Below are 23,191 nucleotides of genomic sequence, written 5' to 3' on the forward strand. Positions count from 1 at the left end.
CAATGAAGGTCTGCAGCTTCACTCCTGAAGCCAGCGAGCCCAGGAGCCCACCGGGAGGAACGAACAACTCCAGACGCGCCATCTTAAGAGCTGTAACACTCAAAGAGAAGGTCTGCAGCTTCACTCCTGAGCCAGGGAGACCACAAACCCACCAGAAGAAAGAAACTCCGAACACATCCGAACATCAGAAGGAACAAACTCCAGACGCACCACCTTAAAAGCTGTAACACTCACCACGAGGGTCCGCAGCTTCATTCTTGAAGTCAGTGAGACCAAGAATCCACCAATTCCGGACACACTAGAAGGTCCAAGAATCAGAGTGCCACCAATGAGAGTTCCCTTTCTGGCTTGCCAATGGCTGCCTTTTTGCTATGCCTTCTCCTAGCTTTTCCTTAGTATGCATGTGAAGAATGAGAGGTAAGGAGTGAGAGACAGAAAGAGAGAGAGAGACAGAGGGAGACGGAGCCAGTCTGCCTATTTGTATATGGCCACCAATCCTAGTGGATTAGGACTACACCATTAAGACCTTATTTAACAGCCAGGCTCAGTGGCTCACCCCTGTAATCCCAGCACTTTGGGAGGCTGAGGTGGGTGGATCACTTGAGGTCAGGAGTTCGAGAGCAGCCCAGCCAACATGGTGAAACCCCATCTCTACTAAAAATATAAAAATTAGTTGCGAATGGTGGTGCATGCCTGTAATCCCAGCTTATTTAACAGCCAGGCTCAGCGGCTCACCCCTGTACAGGAGGCCTAGGCAGAAGAATCACTTGAACCCAGGAGGCGGAGACTAAAGTGAGCCAGGATCACTGGTTGCACTCCATCTAGCCTGAGCAACAAAGTGAGACTGCATTTCCAGAAAAACAAATAAATAAAAAGACCTTATTTAACAAATAACCTCCCTAAAGACTCTAACTGTAAATATAGTCACATTGGGGGTTAACATTCAACACATAAATTTTATAGAACACAAATAAGTCCATAGCACATACATAATACATACATAATGGATTTTTAAAATGTCTCAACATATTGTACAAGTACATGCTTATTATGAACTTTCTTCAAAAAAAAGATCCAATTATCTATTTTTGGTTAAACAATCATTTTCATTTATTTGAGCTCATTTCTGTCAAATGGCTTATTGCATTATCAAACAATAAAACAAGTATTTGCTTGGACTTAGATCATAAATAATAAAACCACTATAGCAAGGATAGTCAGACAACTCTCTCTCGACTCTGTGGTAGAACTTCTTGGCTCCTATTTCCTATACCTATTTCACTTACACTGGGCTTATATGTGCCCATGCTTTCCACTGACTTGGCTCACCATAGGCCTGGGGTTTTGTGCATGTTGCAGGCACAATCATGTCATAGCACATCCAGCATTGGGTCCTCTCCTACCGCCACCACCGGGTCAGAGGGAGTTAGTTGCTGCTACCTACATACATTTTGTTTTATCTGTAAATGTCCTGCATTGGTCTTTGAAAGGGAACTATCAGTCATATGCAAAAATGAAAGGTCAAAAACAAATGACAAATTATTTCTGTCCTTCTCTCAGATTTAACCAAGTATTAAAGTGAGAAGTCTATTCACTTCTCCACATACCTTCCACACTACTAGTCAAAGCCATGACAGAAGCTGCAAGCACAGGGTGGAACCACATCAAAACCAAGCTGGTTTCAATGTAACTATTTGTAGTGGGTTGATGCCCACCCGCCACCAAAACAAAACAAAACAAAACAAAAACCTCCAATCAAAACCTGCGTAGGCAAATTTATTTAGAAAAAAATGTGTTCATAAATATAATCAAGGATCTCAGGATGACATCATCTTGGATTGGAGTGGGCCCTAAAATCAATTAGTGTCTTTAGAAGAGAGAAGATACACAGAGAAGAAGGGCATGTGAAGAAGGAGGCAGAAATTGGAGTAATTTATCTGCAAGTGAAGGAATGCCAAAGATTGCCAGCAGCACCAGAAGCTAGAATGAAGGCATGAAAGAAATTTTCTCTCAGGACTTCCAGAAGTCCTGCCAACACCTTGATTTCAGACATCTGACCTCCAAAACTGTGAGAGAATAAAGTTCTATTTGATTTAGCCAGCCAGTTTTTGGTAATTTGTCAAGGCTGCTAGAGGAACATAATACACTACTAATACTAATATGTTACATTATAAAATAACAACAGATGGCTGGGCGCTGTGGCTCATGCCTGTAATTCCAGCACTTTGGGAGCCTGAGATGGGAGGATCACTTGAGGTCAGGAGTTTGAGACCCGCCTGGCCAACACAAGGAAACCCTGTCTCTGCTAAAAATACAAAAATTAGTGGGGCACGATAGCGGACACCTGTAATCCCAGCTACTCAGGAGGCTGAGGCAGGAGATTGCTTGAACCTGGGAGGTGGAGGTTGTGGTGAGCCAAGATCATGCCACTGCACCACAGCCTGGGTGAAAGAGGGATATTCCACCCCAAAATAATAATAATAATAATAATAATAAATAAAATAACGAGAGACATCCTCTACAGCATACAACATAGACAATAGGCCTAAACCAGGACTTTTCGGACAAACTAAGTATGTCTCAAATTTGCTATGTTCAACTGGACCTTTCCTCTTCTCCTTCTTGACTCAATTTTTAAATTTTTTCTTTCTTAGATAAAAATCCCAGGTTTTTACTTGCTCAGGCCAAAATTTGGAAATTATTTATACTGCTCTCTTTTAAAGTTGCATTGTAATCTATTAGTAAATTTTATCAGCTCTACCTTGGAAATATATCTAAATTCCACCACTTCTCACCACCTCCACTGTTCCCACCTTGGTCCAAGGCTGTTGTCTTCTATCACCACCTCCCAGTTGGTCTCCCTGCTTCCAACCTTGTCTCTATTTAGTCTTTAATCAGAGTAGCTAAAAAGACCTTTTCAAAATCTAAGCCAGATAGTGTAACTGCTTTTTGGTGTTTTTTTTTTTTTTTTTGGTTTTTTTTTTGAGACAGAGTCTCACTCTGTCACACAGGCTGGAATGCAGTTGCACAATCATAACTCACGGCAGCTTCGAACTCCCGGTTAAAGAAATCCTTCCACTTCAACCTCCCGAATAGTCGGGACTACAGGTGTGCAACACTATGCCTGGCCAGTTTTTAAATTTTTTTGTAGAGATGGGATCTCACTATGTTGCCCAGGCTGGTCTTGAACTCCAGGGCTCAAGCAATCCTCCCACTTCAGCCTCCCAAAGTGCTAGGAGCCACCACTCCCAGCCTATAAATAATTTAGCAAATTGTTTATAGATTAAAAATAAGGAAAAATTACTTTAAAAAAATCCCACCTTTCCTGCAAGATTGTGCCTGTTGAAGTATTTTACTTGTAACCTCTTTATGTATTTTAACCATAATTGGCCTTATGAAATTTATGAATATATGTTTATTAAGCATTTTTCTATTTAACCACCTCTGTAGCCAAACACACACAAACACACACATACACACACACACACACACACACACACATACTTCTACATAGCCCTTTGGAACAACTTTCACAGTTTTACTAATAAAAAGAAATATACCCTGAGAAAACCAATAAAACATGTCTCCTTCACATTCAAGCTACACTTTGTCATATAACTTCTAAACCAAAACTCTCTGGCTTCCTATGCACTAAGGCTTAAATTATTCTGAAGAAATCATAATAGTCTGGGAGAGCTATGACAAGGGCCTGAACCAAGAAAATTACAGTGGGGAACACATCACCAACAAATAAGAAACAGTGTCACTATTACTATAACCCCTAAAAAGGTATGATAGAGGCTTAATAATACTTCAGATAGTGATCTTATTTGGAAATAAGGTCATTACAAATGTAATTAGTAAGTTAAGATGAGATCATAACTTGAGTAGCATGAGCTCTTAATTCAATGTGACTGGTGTCTTTATAAGGAAAGAGAGACATATGCAGAAAACACCATGTGATGGCAGAGGCAGAGATTGGGGAGATGCAGATACAAGCAAAGGAATGCCAACGATCAGTGGTCACCATTGGAAACTAAGAAGAGCCAAGGAAGAACCCCTCTCCTAGGCCTTCAGAGGGTCCGTGGCCCCGCTGACACATTGACTTCTGTCTGGCCTTCAGAACTGTGACAGAATACATTTCTGTTGTTTTAATCCACTCTGATTTCGGTACTTTGTTATGACAGTCATAACATAGCATGTCACCCTGAGTAAAGCCACAAGTATTAAAATGACCTACTTGGCTTTTTTATACTTTGATTCCCATCTTGTTCATACTCTCATCCCCTACTACTTTTTTTGCTTGTTCCTTCAGCTCTAGCCACTTTGGCTTTTTTTGTGTGTTTCTCTTATATTCTAGGCATCCTCTTGCCTAAAGGAATTGGCATTTTCTGTTCTTTGCTTGGAAAACTTTAACCACAGATGTCTGAACTCACCAACTTTGGGGCTTAACTCATAGGCTACCATCTCTGTTAGACTTTCCCTGGCTACCATGTTTATAATTAAAACTATATTCCACTCTTGGCAGTGTGTGGTGGCACACACCTATAGTCCTAACTACAAGGAAGGCTGGGATGGGAGAATCACTTGTGCTCAGGAGATCAAGTCTACATTGAGCCATGATTGCACCATTGCACTACAGCCTGGGGGGAGAGAGCCTGGGGGACAGAGCCAGAACCTGCCTCAAAAAAAAAAAAAAACCACCACCACTATAATCTCCAAATTCTCTATTCCAATTTCTATATTTTTTCCACAGCACTTTTTATATGCTATTGATATACTGATTTATTCTATATATCAATAATATATATATTTTGTTTATTTTGATTACCACTATGTCTCTAGCACTTAGTATAGTAGTTGGCACACAGTAGGTACTTAAGACTTATTTTTTGAAACAATGAATAAATTTAAAATGTGGCATAGTCAAAGAAATGTGCATAAAAATTGAGTATGGCTGGAGTTGATTTTTGCTTTCTTGGCAGGATATGAAGGATTAAAAGATCATGCTAAAAATAATCAAAAGCTATATTATAGATGATAGTACATGGTATATCAAAAATTTGGACTTGATCTTTTAGCTCAATTGTTTTCAAGATTGTTTGGTTGGAATTTGCTATAGTTGCTTATATGGCAACACATTCTGCAAACAAAATCTTACCCTCAAAAATATGTAAAAACGAGAAGGTTAAACTCCTCAGTAGGAAGCAAGGTAAGGGTGCCAACATCTTGCCCTCTGTTTCTTTTCCTCTTCATCACACCTGAAGGTCACAGTATTTAAATAAAGATTCCTATAGAAAACTTCTGAAGGATTTAAGCAGTTACATGATGAGATTTGCATTTTTTAGACTGGGGCAACAATATGAAGGATGAAGCAGAGGTTTGCAAAACTGAAAGCAGAAAGGCAGCAGGTTGGAAATCATAATCACCCAGAAGAGCTATGACAAGGACCTGAATCAAGAAAATAACGGTGGAGAACATCACCAACAAGTGAGAAATGGTGTCACTATGACTTGATTAATTCGTTAATATGTAGAATGAGGGGAAAAGAAGAGGGGGACTTCCAGGTTTCTACATTGAATGCCTAGGTGAAAGATGGTGCCATTTATTAATACAGAGAATATAGAACGAGAAACAGTTCGACACTAAAGGCATTCAGCCTACAAAGGTCTTGATTCCACAAATTCCACACAATTAGCTTCCAGAAATACCACAAAAAAAGGAACTGTGGCATTTCTATCTCCTACTTGGCCTCAGGGAATCCTGGATGAATAATGATTAGGTGCTACTAACCAGGTCACTCATTTGCCAGCCTCATACCCCCATGTTGCATATCAGAATGTGTCCCAAAACCTGTGGAGATGAAAAACACAAAGCAACAATGCAAGCACCCTAGAAATCAATGGTAAATTGCCCATCTGACTGTGGCCACCTGCTTCCCAGCTGGCATATCCTTGGAGATGCCTTAGTATGGATGTTTATGATTGCTACAGTTTCTGTAATCATAAACTATTGGATGGCCCCCTATGCAGTCCAACAACATGACAGTTATCCTCCATAACAGAAGAGAACTGGGGTAAATGAATTCCTAGGAAAAAGATAGACAGAAGATGCCTGAAATATAGATCCTCCTTTTTACCATCCCTGTTGAGTAGCACCTTTTTTTAAGGAGATGAGTTTCTTGAAACTCACCAACATTTGCCCATCACAGGTACTAATATTAATATTCCTCAATTTAAGAACTGAAATTTGTTTGATCTTGCTTTGAGTCTGGCAGCATTCTAAGCTTTTTAAAATTTGAACTTATTTTCATACTATAATTATGACCACAGTTTTTGAATTAAAGAAATAAAGAAATAGAGGGTTTCTAATTTGTTTTCAAAAATGTAAAGGTTATAACTGGAATTCAAATTCAGTTGCCCTGCAAGAGTATGCATAATGCTAAGGTATCTCACATCTGAGCAAAAGTATTAGGCTCCATATAGTTTTAAGTATAACATTTCAAAAAATTTGTTTTAGTGAATAATTTATATATAAGACATTCAGATAATATTATAATGGCTAGAAAAAAATTGAATATAATTGGTATTTCCTCAACAGGACCAGAGATATATTTCAGTGTTTTGAACACTATTTTTGTTGTTAAGGAAAATTATCTTCTTTCTATACAGATCACTAATGGAAAACTTTGGTTTAGTTCTTGGTTAAGACAGACTCTTCATTTACTTAGTAAAATTTGCATCTAATAAAAGATTACACAAAATACATATAAAATATTTGGAAATGTATAGAATAACTTCATTATCAATTTTTTATCACTTAAGTAGTTTTAGAATATATATACTTTAGATAAACAACAAAAGATAATATAGTATTATCCTACTAGTTATATATTATTAATTTAATTGTACATTTTAAAATAACTAAAATAGTATAATTAGATTGTTTGAAAAACAAAGGATAAATGCTTGAGGTGATGGATACCCCATTTACCCTGATGTGATTATTATACATTACATGCCTGTATCAAAATATCTCATGTAACATATTTAAGTGAATAAATAAATGAAGCAATCAGTTCAGTCAATATTTAACAAGTATTTCTGACTCACTCATGATGGGAAGGTGGCCATATAATGTATTACCCAAATGAAATGTTGATGTTGAAGATACGTGCTATACTGGGGCAATATGCTTAAAATAGGAAAAGCCTGGGAAAACTGAGATGTGGTCACTGTAATTAGGAGCGAGTAGCTGTACTAGACACATAATAGCTGAATATTACCACCTATGCTGATTACAATGGTGAAACAGCAGATATGATCTTTATTTTCATCAAATAGCAGTCTAGTAGGGGAGATGCATTAAACACATAATCATTTCAGTTAATGCATAATTACAAATTGCGTGTGTTTTAGATCAAAAGGAAAATCATTCCTCAAGAATGAATATATCTTAAACTGAGATCTAAAGGAGGAATGGACCATTGTAAACAAGAAAACACTATGTGTGAAGTCTGATTAGTGGGTAGGACTAGAGTGATCATTAAGAGAACCAAAAGGTCACTATGCTAGAGCCGGGAAAGTAAGTGGTCGAATGGTTCAGATAAGTCTAAAAGGATAGCTGACATTTTGATCAGGCAGGCCTTTTATGTATGATAATGGCTTTTGTCTGAAATCTAAGGGAAATGAAATGTATTAAACTCAGAGAGATAGCAATAATAAAAAAATGGCAGACAATATGAAGATTAGATAATTGGCCAAATTAAAGGAAGTGACTCATCATATAAGAAATGTAAGAAAAGGAGGAAAAAAACTGATTAAAAAAGCTTCCTAACTAACAGTTTATAAGAATTACAGATTTTACTCACAAGCAACATCATGTAATATTTCTTATATTTTAGAATACTTTATGCATGTTATATTTTTATTTAAATGTTAATAAAACTTGAGACTCCTTACTGATGACTGATTATTCATGAGGAGAAACTTTACAGAATATTCAAACATTTTGTGTCTTTCCTCCCTCCCATAGTATTTACTTTATTACCAATTTGGATCTCCTTTCGGATGGTTTATCGGATCAACAATAAAAGAGAAATTGAAATTCTATTTCAAAACATTTTCCTTGTGTAAGAAATAAAATATTTTAGGATATCAACCCAACTGTTAAAACAAAGAATTTTATATTCATTATAATTTTAGCTTAAGGTTACAATAAGAAGTTCTTTCTTTAATATTATCTCAGCAAAGACCACCACAATGGCCCAAATTGTAGTAATGGCTTAATTGGTGGTATCCTTAAATCTTCTTGCTTAAAAAAATGTGCTTGATCAAAGGTTGTCATTTCTTATCTGTATTTTAAGTGAGCTTTTTTTTGAAAACTGAAAATACCAACTGAATACAACCACCTAAGGCTACAGATATCAGCAAAAGCTCTTTGTAAAGATGAATATTCAGGTTTTATTTAAAAAGGGGTCTGAATCAGAAGTTTCCCGTCTCAACTGATTTGTGCAAATATTTTTATCTATTGACTATTTGTTCATAAAATGCTTTCATGAGTATTCGTTTGTCATTCTTACCAGGTTCCCCTTCCCAAATTAAGCAGGAAAACACACAACTTAAACTTTTTAGAGTTTCAAGTGAGAATGATAAAGATATTTTGGGATAGGCAAGACTATGACTTAATTTCCTATGTGAGTGTGGCCCTGAATACATGAAGCAGAGATGATGAATTTTCCACCATAAGTTTTGTTCCTCTTTCCGTAGTACAGTGATATAGTTGAGAAATAGCTGCCCTGCCAGGAACCACATGTTCAGATGCCTTGAATCTATGGAACTATTTGTGTATATTATCTATCCTCTATTCCCCCATCTGCCAGCTAACTGCAATAGATTCTGAAACCCTACAGGATGGCAAAAGTACAGAATGAAGGAGCCTGAGTCTCTAATCAATCACGAAGAGTAAAGCTAGTGTTCTACTAAGAGCTTCCATGTTGACTGTTACATGATCAATAAATAAATTTCTATTGGCTAAAGTCACTGAAATTTTAGCCTGTATTTACATCAGCAATTAGAACCCTAATATACTACCCAACAGTGGTAAACAGGTATTGCAGCAAAGGAAAAAAATAGAAAATAGCTACACTTTCCTTTAACAAAGTAATATTTTGCCTTCTTAATTTTGTTAGATATTCATATAAATGTCTGTTTTAAAAAGTCTTTGAGATGGTTAATATTATTTTAATCCACAACCCTTTTTGCATTCTCAAAGACATTTGCTTTTTCTTAAAGAGTTCAATCATTTTGACTTGAAAATTAAAGCTTATGATATGCTGGACAAGTTTCCCTTTTCAAATAAAACTCCTAATTTTCTTCATGACCAAAGGAAAATAAAATCACTAGTATTTAATTTAAACTTACCTGTTATTTGTGCAATTTATATTGTATTAATAGTGCAAACTCAGTCTCTTGAATTTTAGAAATATGTTTATGCAGGATCTATTTTTAAAGACACGTTTCTGCAATAATTTGGACTCCCGTTTTGTAACATAGTACCATCTGGAAATAAAATATAATGCAGATAATTTCCCTTTTATCACCGTAGCACTTTTGTGCTAGGCAAACAACTTTATATCTTCTGCTTTTAAATGAGTTTGTGCAGGTGTGCTTAAAATCTTTGCTTAATAATTTGTCTGACAACCTTCATAAAAATATTATATTTCCCTAATCACTCCTTATGATTTTGAAATGTTTTAGGAGAAAATAAGTACAATTCAATAATTAAAATAAGGCATGATGTAATTATTGCATTACATCATTATAATGTGTTTGATAAACAATAAGAATGTAGCCTTGAAGTCTACAGGTTATTTATTTATTCAACAAATATTTACCGAGTGTCTGAATGTATCAACTGGGTACTGTAAATAAAATGATATGTTATAGTTTTTGTCATCTATTAGAAAAATCACAAGTACATATAATGAGGATAGTGCTAAAAGTAAGAAAATTAAGGAACTTGCTCAATTAGAGCAATAATGGTGAGTAAACCCTAAGACCTACAAAATTAATTTTAATTCCAGAAGTGCTCATTTGGAATATAAAACATTGTACTCACCACTCTGTTGGATACAAAGATAAATCTATATGAAATCGTGTCACTGTTGACTCAAAATTTTGTTGCAGTAGTTCGTGAGTGGGAAGAAGTGTCTCAGTCTGGGTACACCACACTGAAATTACAGTGGGAAGGACTGTCATCTGTTGTGCTGCTTTATCACTCATCTTGATGCAGCGTAAGTCTACAGCTTTTGTCAAGATTTCATTTCAAAGATGAAGACATTTAGAGAAGATATTTTAATTCAAAGAATAAGATCTACAGAGTATACATAGGTTAATAAAAATAATCAGATTAATCTGAGACAAACAAAATTTAGGTTCATGAGTTTATAGTTACCCATGCTATATAACTCCTTTTAACATAGAATTTATATGTAGTTACAGTTTTAGTGATTTGTAGTCCCATTTTGGAGGTATTTAATTATCCTAAATTTCATTAGGTCATATTTTATCTCTGTTAATTTATAACATCGTTATCTGTAACTGATAACTTAATCACTGATACAGAAGTTTAAAAGATGTTTAGATAAGTAGAATGAATAAATGAACATGACATGGTGCTAAATGCTGTAAATACATTACCTCATTTAATTTTCATAATGATCTGGTAAGGTAGACATTATTACCCCTTTATTTTTTCAAAGTAAAAAATTGAGGCTTAGGGTAAGTAGCTTTTTAGATTACATAGATATTAGGAGCTGGAGTCATATGAAAACAGAGAAAACTCTATTTTCTCTATTTACACCATCATACATTTATTCTAGCAAAACAAACAAACATCTTGAAATATAAAACATAACAAATTATATTGGAAGGAATCAGAATGAATAGATATCAGAAATTTGAACTCCACATTTGAGTTTAGGATTTCTAGAAGATTAAAAAAAGGTAAGATAAATCTGCGTACTTGTTTTTATTCTCCACAATAATAAATCATGGAAAGCCACTTACAGAAGCATACCATTTGTAGTTGCTGCTGTGCTTGTTTGATATATTTCTAGGAAAAAAGAAAACCAGATTTTTATTAAAACAAACTTTAAATGATAGGGTAAACCAATTTTCAATCATGTAAGTCACTTTAAATAGTTATTTCTTAAATCTATTAGATATACAGAAGTAGAGACTGTGTCTTTATATTATGCTTAGAAAAGATAGCTTTTAAGTAGCTGCTGTAGAAACTATTGAGTACATTTCACTCTGATTTTTAAAATATATGTTATATTTGAAGAATTCTTATCCAGAAGATTAAAATGGTACAAATTTTTAACAGATGCAAATCTTAATTAATACCAATCAAATCTGTCGTATTCTTAAGGCATATAAGCTGTATCATTGGTTTAAATAAAATATATATTTGAGCTACAAAATTTTATAGAAGCAAAAGATATTTTAGCAAGCATCTGTTTTGCTAATTTGATTTACTTTTTTTGTTTTTATGCCCAAAATTTCTTTCTTCTCTTCCTTTTTATGGATCTATGACAGTCCATCACATGATCTTATTCCTCCACCAAAAGAAGAGAAGATACAGGTTGGATGAACTATTCACACTTGAAACAATAAAATATAGGGAATCTTTACTGGGTTGAATAGTGTCTACCCCAAATCCATGTTCACCCAGAACCACAGAATGTGACTTTATTTGGAAATAAGGTCTTTGCAGATTGAATAGTTAAATCAAGATAAGGTTATACTGGATTAGATTTGGCCTTAAATCCAACGAGTAGTGCCATTATAAGAAGAAAGAGAGAGAGAATCAGACACAGAAATTTGCAGAGGGAAGAAAACAAAGAAGCTAAGGAGTGCCCATGGCCACCAGAAGCTAGAAGGCCTGGAGGCATCTTCCCCAGATCCTTCAGTGGGAGAATAGTCCTGTGGACATCTCAATTTCAGATATTTGCCTCCAGAACTGCAAGATAATACATTTCTGTTATTTTAATCACCTAGTTTGTGGTAATTAATTATGGCAGACTAGCAAACTAATAGAGGACCCTTTGTTGGGGTGTGATTTGTTGTTTTGGGCTTTAGAGTAGGATAATCAGGTGGGAACTATGTCATTTTTTGGGTCTTCTTATTCTCACCAATATTTTGCTGGTGTGATGGGTCTTGTGTGTGTGTGTGTGTGTGTGTGTGTGTGTGTGTGTGTGTGTTTATGGGGCGAGGGAGTGCAGTTGTAATAACTTTGGCTGTCAGTGTTCTCATAATACTTAAGGTAAAGAAGGCAGGAGACTTATTCTTAGATGGACTCTTACTTACTCCTCCGGTTTTCAGTTTTGGGGAGAACAACTCCCCTCTTTCTGTAGTGTCTAGGGGGCTGAAGAACAGAGCCTGTTTTGTTCAAGTTCTTCCACCAATATGCCTCCTTTCTCCTGCCAGAGTAAGAGTGATACTCACCCAGTTTAGTGAATTTGGAGTGACAGTCTGTCTAATTACTTCTTAATCAAACTATCTCCAACCTGTTTTCATAGTTACCTAGTGCCTGTGACTGTTTCCTTTTGGGCATTTTGAGACACAAATTAATTTGTTTTGTGGTGGTCTTTCTACTGCACGGTTGTAAGTTTTCAGCTTTCTGTATTTAGCTAATTCATTTATGATTCATCAATCTATTTTTTGCAAAATTGTGTTGATCTCTATTCTTTGGTGTTACATCATCTTTAACAATCACACTCATGGGTTTATAATATGCTTATGTATTCATTATAATTCAGTGTAATTTCAGGAAGTACTGGTATGAGCTCATGTGTTAAAGCTATCACATTTAACTATATTATTCTAGGTAATTGTTTCCTGGGTTATTTATCCGTTATTTTCTGTCAGACCCTAAGCTTCTTGTCCAAGAGACAAGTCAGAGGAAAAAAAAATGAAATAAACCTTCAACTTATTTGGCATGCCTCAAACTCAAACTCTAAATTTTTTTCTGGGGAATTGTTGTTTAGCATATTTAGCATTCATTTTTTTAAATAGTTTTATTAAGTACTTCCCATATAAAATACCAAGCTTCCACAAACTTGTCCAAAATCTAAATAATTTTTGAAAAGATGAGCCATAATTTTCAATAACAGATGTTGCCTAACACACATAACATTAATATATGCTCCGCTTAAGAATGATAGGATACAAAGTAAATACAGCACTTTGTCTATGAATAAACTGTAATGTAAGTAAGAATATTTGTGGTTTCTACTTAACACAGGTTGAACGAATTATAAAAATTATTTTCCTAATTGAAAATGTCCTCAATATTTAAGTTGTCTAGACAGAAGCAGATTGAACTAACGTGGTAGATAAATGTACTAACAGTACTACAGTAACCTTTCTGGAATTATTCATCATTTTCATTTATCTGTGCAGCATTTAGCCATCTGTCTCTTCAGGTTTATAGATCTTAAACATGGAAATACTCCAAGATATAATTTTAATAAAATACTGCAAGGGACAAGATTAGCACATTGAATACTCAATTATTACTTACATAACATTGTGAAACAGAATTTATTTTAAAATATGCCCCTATTACTTCCAAATTAGTAGACATATAATTTCTCAATATTTAGATGGCATATGATCATAATAACTTAAGATACTTAAAAGCAACTACAGACCTCAATAAAACTCTGTTTCTATGATCCTTTAAATACAGGTTCTTTCTCCTTTACTTTTGTAATTTTTTTCATTTTATGTATGGAGACATTAAAATACTCCACCATAAAAGTAATGCTTTTTAAGAAAAACAAAACATGCACCATAAAATAAATTGAGATGAAGGTGTTTTTGTAGAACTTGGTCTTTTAAGAATCGTGAAAATAATACCCCCTTGTCAGATATTTATTCCTTGTGGGGGAGCAAGATGACTAGAAATTGTTCCCTGGACAATAAACTGTAGAAAAGTCCTTTCTCTTGATCTTCTCTGATAATCACCCATGTCTCAGACCGTGGCTTAATGACATTCAAGGACAAACTTTTAAAAAGAAAATTTATATATAGAAAAGAAGTATAATTATTGTTTCAATAAAAATACCTTGGAGTTTCCTGTACCTAAATAATCTCTTGGTGTTAAGCAGCGTTTATGGAGTAATTTAATAAATTCAGTTTCTAACCATTTCTTAATGACTACTTAAAGGTCTTTCAAGTGTACAGTGTACCCGTCCTCTCATTTGCCACAGGGAATTGGGTTTTTGAAACAAATGAGTTCTGAGATAGTGACATATTTTACAGGAAAATAATATTGTGGTCGTATTCAGAATTTCCTTCCTTAATTAGCTCAGCGCTGAAGACGTGACAGATAAAATGAGTCAGATAAAATGTGAAAAGCAGAGAGGGAAAAGAAATTTGATCCTCTTTAGTGTGTCAACCCAGAAAAGATGCCACAGGTGACTTATAAAAAGTCCCTGCAGCACTTCAGCCTTTGTATCCCTTCATCATTTCTCAAGCTCAAGCAAGTTTTCTAAGCTCAATGTTTCTATCCAGATTGGGTTGAACAGAAACCATAGGTCCCATATCAGCTGTTGCTTTCTTTTCAGTATTTGAAAAACTGTCAACTTCTCGTTTGAATTGATGCTTTGTTGTGGCTGTCTGTTTGAGTTGATTTGGTATACACCCTGAAACCTGTTCTTTGGCTGTCATGCAGCTCCACACAATGCACCTGTGGGCTTCTCTCACCCAGATCGTGAGAAATCCAGTCCTGGGTCTATTGTTCCCTGAGAAATGAATACACATGTGCTCCCCCTTCATTTTTGTTAAAATAAAGGACCTCAGCTTCTTTCAAACATTCTTGGAGGCCTGAACAAAACATGTTTTCCTCATATGGTCGTAGAACCTAAAAGTGTGAATTGATGATATATCTGGTGTGTACAGATGCAATTGGCAACTGAATAGTGATGAGCTTCCTCCACACTCTCATATTGTACACCGATGTTCATTTCCAAAATATGAGAAGTGAGGTAGGCAAAACGTTTCTTTCTTGGAGGGAATGAAGAAATCATGTATCCCAGTTTCCTCTGTTTAAATATAAGGAAACAGAAATATGATATTTAATTAGTAATATTGTGCCTAGGATAAGCCTCATTGGTCACAATGCTACCACTGCACAAAATTTAATATATTTAAACGACTTGTTCACATCATCATCAGAGATGGCCTTAATGGCCACTGCAGTGTATGGTATAAAAATCACAGGTTCTGGGGTCAAGCTGCCTGTGAAAGAATCTTAGCTATGCAATTAGCTAACTGTGCAACCAAAGCTACGTTGCTTAACCTCCATTTTTTGCTTTTAAATTGGGAAAGACAACTGTAGCACTTGTTCCTTGAAACCTGTGGTTCCCACATACTAGTCCGTGAATTCTTTGTGTCTGAATTGCAGGGGAGATTTTTTTGAAATACTGAATTCTGATGACCAGCCTTTGAACATGTGGATTTGGTACATCTCACGTGTGACTTGTAAACTCATATCTATATTTTTAAGACAATTCTTCCTCTCTGCCAAAAGGGCAAATACAAAATGATTCCCACTCACCATAATATAACCCTCTTGATAGTGACAGTTAGATCATTTTCTACACAACAAAAAATTAGGGGTGGAAGGGATGTGCTTTGCACATAAATTAGTTCTTCTCTAACATGGCCTACGAGACCGTGCCTAATCTGGCCCTAATCAAACTCATCTTGTCCTCTCTCTTAATTCTCAGTGCTACAGCCTTGGTAGTTACTTTTGAACACCTTACATCATTTCTTCCTGCTAAAGAAACTTTGCACAGGCTGTCTCTCCTGCGGAAAATGTACCTCCCACGGTCACTTTATCTCGTTAATATGCCTACCTATCCTTATTTCAATTCAAATTTACTTCCTCAGGAGCCTCTAGGATTATGTTGACCTCAGATTTCTCCCCAGCATTTCACAATTTTCCTTTACAGCACTTTGTCATAAGCATTTGACTTTATGTCTGTAACCTGCCAGGCTCTGCTTCCATGTGGACAAGAATTTTTACTGTTTGAGCTCACCATTGTATCCTCAGTTCTGTACCTGGCACAATAGGGAAACTTAATAAGTTTTATTTTAACGAATAAAACCTCTATAAGCCATTTTGATATAGTTGTGTTCATTGTTTATCACTTTTTAACACAATACCCCAAATTTAATGGCTTGAAACAGCAACCATTGTACTTAGCTCTCATGAGTCTGTGGGTTGACCAGGCTCGGCGAGGCAGTTCTGCTCTTCCCACTTCGATTCTCTGTGTGGGTGCACACAGATGGTTGTTGGGGCTAGAGTGATCGGTAGCCTCCAATTAGCATTGAGATGGTCGGGCTCTCTACCTTTTGTATATTGTCAGACATTCATTCTCCATGTGCCCCTCCATTTGGTCTTTCCAGTAAAATAACTGGATATTTTTTTGTGGTAGCTCAGGAATTCCAAAACAGCAAGAGCAGAAACTGCCAGTCTTTCTTAAAGATGCCTAACCTCTTCAATCCTGGAGCATTATTTCTGTCCCTCTCAATTGGCTAATTTGTCACAAGCTGGTTCAGATTTAATGTGGGGGGTTGGAGGGGAGTCGACACCAATGAACATGTTTTATTAATATGTACCAGCACAGCACTAAATGCTTTACACAGGATTCAAATAAGACTGTAAAGTAGGAAATAATATCCTCATTTTTTAAATGAGGTTACAGAAATAAGCAAATACAAGCAATTTATGTAAGATGTTACTGTTAGGTAGTGAAGCCAGAATTCAATCTCTGCACTTTTTTAATCTGAAACCTATATTGTTTGTTCTTATTATTTCCATGTTCTTCAGAAAGCCAAAAGCTTCTTTGCAGTCTTAGAAGTGTTTTCCTTTAGCTTTAACACTTATAGCTCACACATATTAAAATTATCAAATATTGAAGCATATCCATTAATTTCATGTAAAAAGATATAAAGTGGAATTTTCAAATTTATTAAAAATTAATTGATTATAAATGAGAAAATTACAAGCAACATAAACACTTGAACTTTGTTATCACTAAATTCATCTGTTGGCATTTTTAACTGAAGTACTGAGGACTTTAAAGTGGTATTGAGTAATACTTACCTGAAAGTTGCCAAATGCTTTTGTGAGGCCTCATAAGAGTCAACACAACTAATTAGTATTGTTGAAATGTCTGATCTATATGATCTCTTACTTCCTTTGGATTGAAACCTGATATATATTTTTTTAAAATTCTAGTTTAGGTTCTTGAAAATGATTTCATGTAGTCTATTACCTGATCATATAGCTGTGGGGGACTTTAATATTCTGTACATCTATTCACTGATGTTAGAATCATCACACATATCTGAAATTTTACTCTTGAAACAAGAAATTGAGTATTAAAAAATGAGAACCACAGGATATCAAATGTGAAGAGATTATGCTCCATAACATGTAACCTAAATCAGAAAAGTGGTTGGTGGTTTTCTGTTTATAATTCCTTGTTCACTTAAGAATATTGCATATTTTCTCTGATTCACTAAGTGATATAATTTCAGGAAGATATATCCTTATTTTAAAATACAGAAGACTGGAAATTTTTTCAATTAAAAAATTACAGCTTTGCTTTTGAATATTTTTCAAGTCAGAGAATGATATTCACCTGTTTTATGAAAAGTTGTGAAACTACTGCTATGGTTTGAATAATGATATATCCTCCAAAATTCGTTTTGAAACTTCATTCCAATTCAACTGTATTAAAAGGTGTGGTCTTGGGAATTATTATACTTATAAAATAATTGAAAGTTGAAGAAAGCTCTCTTGCCCTTTTGTCTCTTCTGTCATGTGACAACACTGTGTTCCTTTCCTCTGGAGGATGAAGCAACAAGGTGCCATCTTGGAAGCAGAGAGCAGCCCTCACCAGGCACCAATCCTGTTGGCACCTTGATTTTGAAATTCTCAGCCTCTGGAACGATAAAAAATAATTTTTATTGTGTATAAATTATCCTGTCTATTTTGTTATAGCATCAGAAATAAACTAACACAACCATGTAGATAGGGTTTTTTGTGTATCCCAAGGAATTCCTGATATGTCATCTCTTAGGAAGAAGCCACTTGATAGACTGGCAATATCGAAGTACTGAATTTACATTTCTACTTCCCTTCAACCTCACCAGCATTTATTATTAATACTGTCAAATTGTGTCAATCTGTTGAAAGCAAAATGCTGGGCCATTATTCTTATCAGCCTTTATGCATATTAACAAGACTGCCACATTTATTTTTTGCTATTGCTATTTCCTCTTCTGTGAATTGTCTGTTCATATCGTTGCAATTTTTGAAATGGGCCATGTAGCTTTTTCTTATTGATTACTAGGGTTCTGATTTCATTTTCCTTCAAAAATGTACTACAAATATCAATTTGCAAATATTCTGCCAATCTATGATTTGTTTTCATTTTTTGTTGTTGCTTTGTTTGTGTATATGTGTGTTTTTGGTACATATTATTACTGGTGTCTTTGTGACACACAAGTTTTAACTTTAAATAGGATTAATTTCTTTTGCAATTGATGCATTCTGTGTTTAGTAAAAGACTATTTCACAGAAGTACTTCTTGTATTCTCAATCTGTAATTTGAAGTAATTCTCAATCTGGAATTTGTCTTTGTGTACAGCATGAAATGGAACACTAGATTTGTTGTACTTCTAGGAAAACAGCTAATTATTTCAACACGATTTATTAAATAAATTATTTCATTATTTCCTCCTCCCAAATGATTTGTATATATCAATGACATATTTATGTGTGACTGCTTCGGTTCTCAGTTCTCTTTCATTGATCTATTTGTTTAATTTTGTATAAAAATTTCTATATTTTAAAACTGCAAAAGTATTATATATCCTGATATCTGGTAGAGTAAACCTTCACATTCCTCTACTTCAAAATTGCCTTAGTTCTTTTTGACTTTGTAACATTTCTATATACATGTCCAAACCAGCTTTTTAAGTTACATACATGCAAACACACACATAGATAATTTTAATTTTAATTATAGTAAATTATTTTAAAAGAGAGGATTGACTCTCAACAAATTAAGTTGTCACATCCATAAACACGGTACATTACTACAAATATCTAGTTTTCCTTTATCTCTTTCTATTGAATTTCATAATATTTAAAATGTCTGGAACATAATTTGTTATATGTATTTCTAGATACTGTATGTATTTTATGCACATTGAATAAAAACTCCTCATTTTCTCTCCTCATATTTCCTAGCAACCACCATTCTACTCCCTATTTTTGATACCTAATATAATTGGGATCATGCTCTATTTGTCTTGTTAAACAATTATTTCAATTTGCATAATGTCTTCTAGGAGGCTCTGCCACATTCCTAGATACAGTATCTAGGAATACATATAACAAATTATGTATGCAAAAGTATACACTATCTAGGGGTGCATAGTGATGTTATGGTGAATTTGAGTTTTTCTGGTAAATTACAATTTTCTACAGATGCCCTTGAATTTTCTATCATAATGACACAGTTCATTTCTTTCCAGTACTTATTTCTTTAATTTTTCTTTCTTATTGAACTGAGCAGAACTTCCAAAACAATGCCAAATAAAAAGAAAGATAATAATGAAGGATAACATTTGTTAATATGTTATGTGCAAGTTTCCATTCAAGGTACATGTGATAATTTATTTAAAACTGACAACATGCCAGATGAGGTAGATAATATAATTATTTCATTTTTTTCAGATGAGAAAAATGAGATGGAAAGAAGATGAGTAACTGGCTCAACGTTTTGCAGCTAATCATAACAGAGCCAGGATTCCACCTAGCATCCTGCTGTATAACTCATTTCCTTAGCATTGTCTCTCAAGTACAAATAACAGTGGCAGGCCAGTTTGTATGTATCTGATTTTAAAGGACTACCTCTGATTATTTACTACTAATATTTGCTATCATTTGTAATAGTATTCTTTTGTCTTAACAGCTTTATTGAAGTATAATTAATATACACAAAATTGCATATATTTAATACACATGGATGTGTTCAGTTGTATGCTTACACCATAAAACAATCACCACAATCAAAGTAATAGATATATCTATCATCCCCAAAAGTTTCCTCATGTGCCTTTGTGTGTGTGTGGCGGGAGAGAGTAAAAACACTTAACAAAATATCTATCCACTTAAAAAAATTTGGCCGGGCGTGGTGGCTCATGCCTGTAATCCCAGAACTTTGGGAGGCTGAGGCAGGTGGATCACCTGAAGTCAGGAGTTCGAGACCAGCCAGGCCAACATGGTGAAACCTCCTCTCTACTAAAAATACAAAAAAAATAGCCAGGCATGGTGGTGGGCACCTGTAATCCCAGCTACTCAGGAGGCTGAGGCAGGAGAATCGCTTGAACTCAGGAGGTGGAGGTTGCAGTGAGCCCAGATCATGCCACTGCACTCCAGCCTGGGTGACAGAGTGAGACACCACCGTCTCAAAAAAAAAAAAAAAAAAAAAATTTAAGCAGCCAGAGCTGTGGCTCATCCCTGTAATCCCAGCACTTTGGGAGGCCGAGGTAGGAGAATCACTTGAGGTCAGGAGTTCAAGACCAGCCTGGCCAACATGGTCAAACCCCATGTCTAATAAAAATACAAAAATTAGCAGGGCCTTGTGGTGCACACCTGTAGTCCCAGCTACTTGGGAGGCTGAGGCAGGAGAATCGCTTGAGCCCAGGAGGTGGAGGTTGCAGTGAACCCAGATCACGCCACTGCACTCCAGCCTGGGCGATGGAGCAAGACTCTGTCTCAAAAAGAGAAAAAACAAAATTAAGTGCAAAATACAGTATGGCTTACCATAGACATGTTGCATAGCAGATCTCTAGAATTTATTCAATTTGCATAACTTGAATTATACCCACTGAATAAAAACTACTCATCTCTCTCTTCCTACATCCCCTCACAACCACCATTCTACTCCCTAGTTTAGATACCTAATATAAGTGGAATCGTGCAGTATTTGTCTTGTTACATCATTATTTAAATTTGCATAATATCCTTTAGGTTCTGCCACATTGTTGCATATGGCAGGATTTTGCTCATTTTTAAGGCTGAACAATATCCCATTGCATGTATATAACAAATTTTCTTTAACCATTCATCAGTTGATAGACATTTAAATTGTTTTCATATCTTGTCTATTGTGAATAATGCTTCAATAAACATGGAAGTGCAGATATCTCTTCAAGATCCTAATTTCAGTTCTTTCAGATAAATATTCAGAAATGAGATTGTTGGATCCTATGCTAGTTTCATTATTAGTTTTTGAAGGAAACTCCATACTGTTTTCCTTAGTGGCTGTATCATTTCAGATTCCCACCAACAGAATACAAAGGTTTCAGTTTCTCCATAAACTTACCAATATCTTATATTTTTTTAAAAAAAAAGACATGCAAACAAGTGTGAAATAATATCTCATTGTGATCCATATTTGTATTGCCCTCAGCTTAGTGATGTTAAGCACTGTTCTTATCTTGGCCATTTATATGTCTTATCTGGAGATATGTCTATTCAAATCTTTAGTTCATTTTTTAATCAGAATATTTGTATTTTTGCTGTTGAGTTCTAGGAGTTCCTTATACATCTTAGATATTAACCACTTATCAAACATATGGTTCACAAATATTTTCTTCTATTCCATAAGTTGCCTTTATATTCTATCGTTTCCTTTGCTTTGCAGAATAATTCTACTTTGATATAATTCATTTGTCTATTTTTGCTCTTGTTGCCTGTTCTTTTGGTGTAATATCCAAAAAATCATTCCAAAGACTAATATCAAGATTTCTCTATGTGCTTTCTTCTGAGTTTTACATTTTCAGGTCTTAGTTTTAAGTTTTTAATCCATTTAGAGTTGATTTTTGTACATGATGTAAGAATAGGATCAAATTTCATTCTTTTGCATGTAGATGTTGAGTAACAAGATTACATTAGTAATTTATTAAAAAAAAAAAAACTCTCAAAAAATACAGCCCAGGACCAAATGGCTTCACCAGTAAATTCCACCAAAAATTTAAATAATTAATGCCAATCCTTCTCAATCTCATTCAAAAAGTTAAATAAGAGGGAATACTTTTGAACTCATTTTATGAAGCCAGCCCACTCTGATACCAGTGCCAGACAAATACACAAGAAAAGGAAACTATAGGGCAATATCCCTAAGAAACATTGATGCAAAAATCTTCAACAAAATACTATTACCAAAGAAAGTTCAACAGCACATTAAGGATAAATTGCCATGACCAAGTGGGATTTATCCCTGTGTTGCAAGGATGGTTCAACATTTGCATCCTGAGGCATAGGGAAGAATGTAGATGAGTTGAGAGTAGACCTGGAGAGACAATGGCTATTATTAAAACATTGAAAAATAAACATGCTAGCAAGGTTGTGGGGAAAAGTGAATGCTTATCAACTGTTGGTGGGAGTGTAATTTAGTTCAACCCTGTGGAAAGAAGTGTGATGATTCCTCAAAGACAAAAAAATAATTAGCATTTGACCTAGCAATCTCATTACTCATTATATACCCAAAAGAATATAAATCATTCTATCATAAAGACACTTGCATGTGTATATTCATTGCAGCACTATTCACTAGAGCAAAGACATGGAATCAACCTAAATGTCCATCAATGGTAGACCGGATAAAGAATATGTGGTACATATACACCATGGAATACTATGAAGCCATAAAAAAGAATGCGATTATGTCCTTTGCAGGAACATAGGGGGAGCTGGAGGCCATTATACTTAGCAAACCAACTCAGGAACAGAAGACCAAATACTGCATGTCCTGTCTTGTAAGTGGGAGCTAAATGATGAGAACAAATGGACAGAAAGGGGAAAAACAGACACTGGCACCTACTTGAGGGTGGAGGGTGGGAGGAAGGAGAGGATCAGAAAAAATATGTATCTGATTCTAGTCCTAGTACCTGGGTGACACAATAATCTGTACAAAAAATACTTGTGACACCAATTTACCTATATAACAACATGCACATGTACCTCTGAACCTAAAATAAAAGTTTTAAGAATACATTCTTAAAAAACTGTAAAATTCTGATAAACTAAGATT

This window comes from Pongo pygmaeus, chromosome 7 (genome assembly GCF_028885625.2).
Source record: "Pongo pygmaeus isolate AG05252 chromosome 7, NHGRI_mPonPyg2-v2.0_pri, whole genome shotgun sequence".
NCBI lineage: Eukaryota > Metazoa > Chordata > Mammalia > Primates > Hominidae > Pongo > Pongo pygmaeus.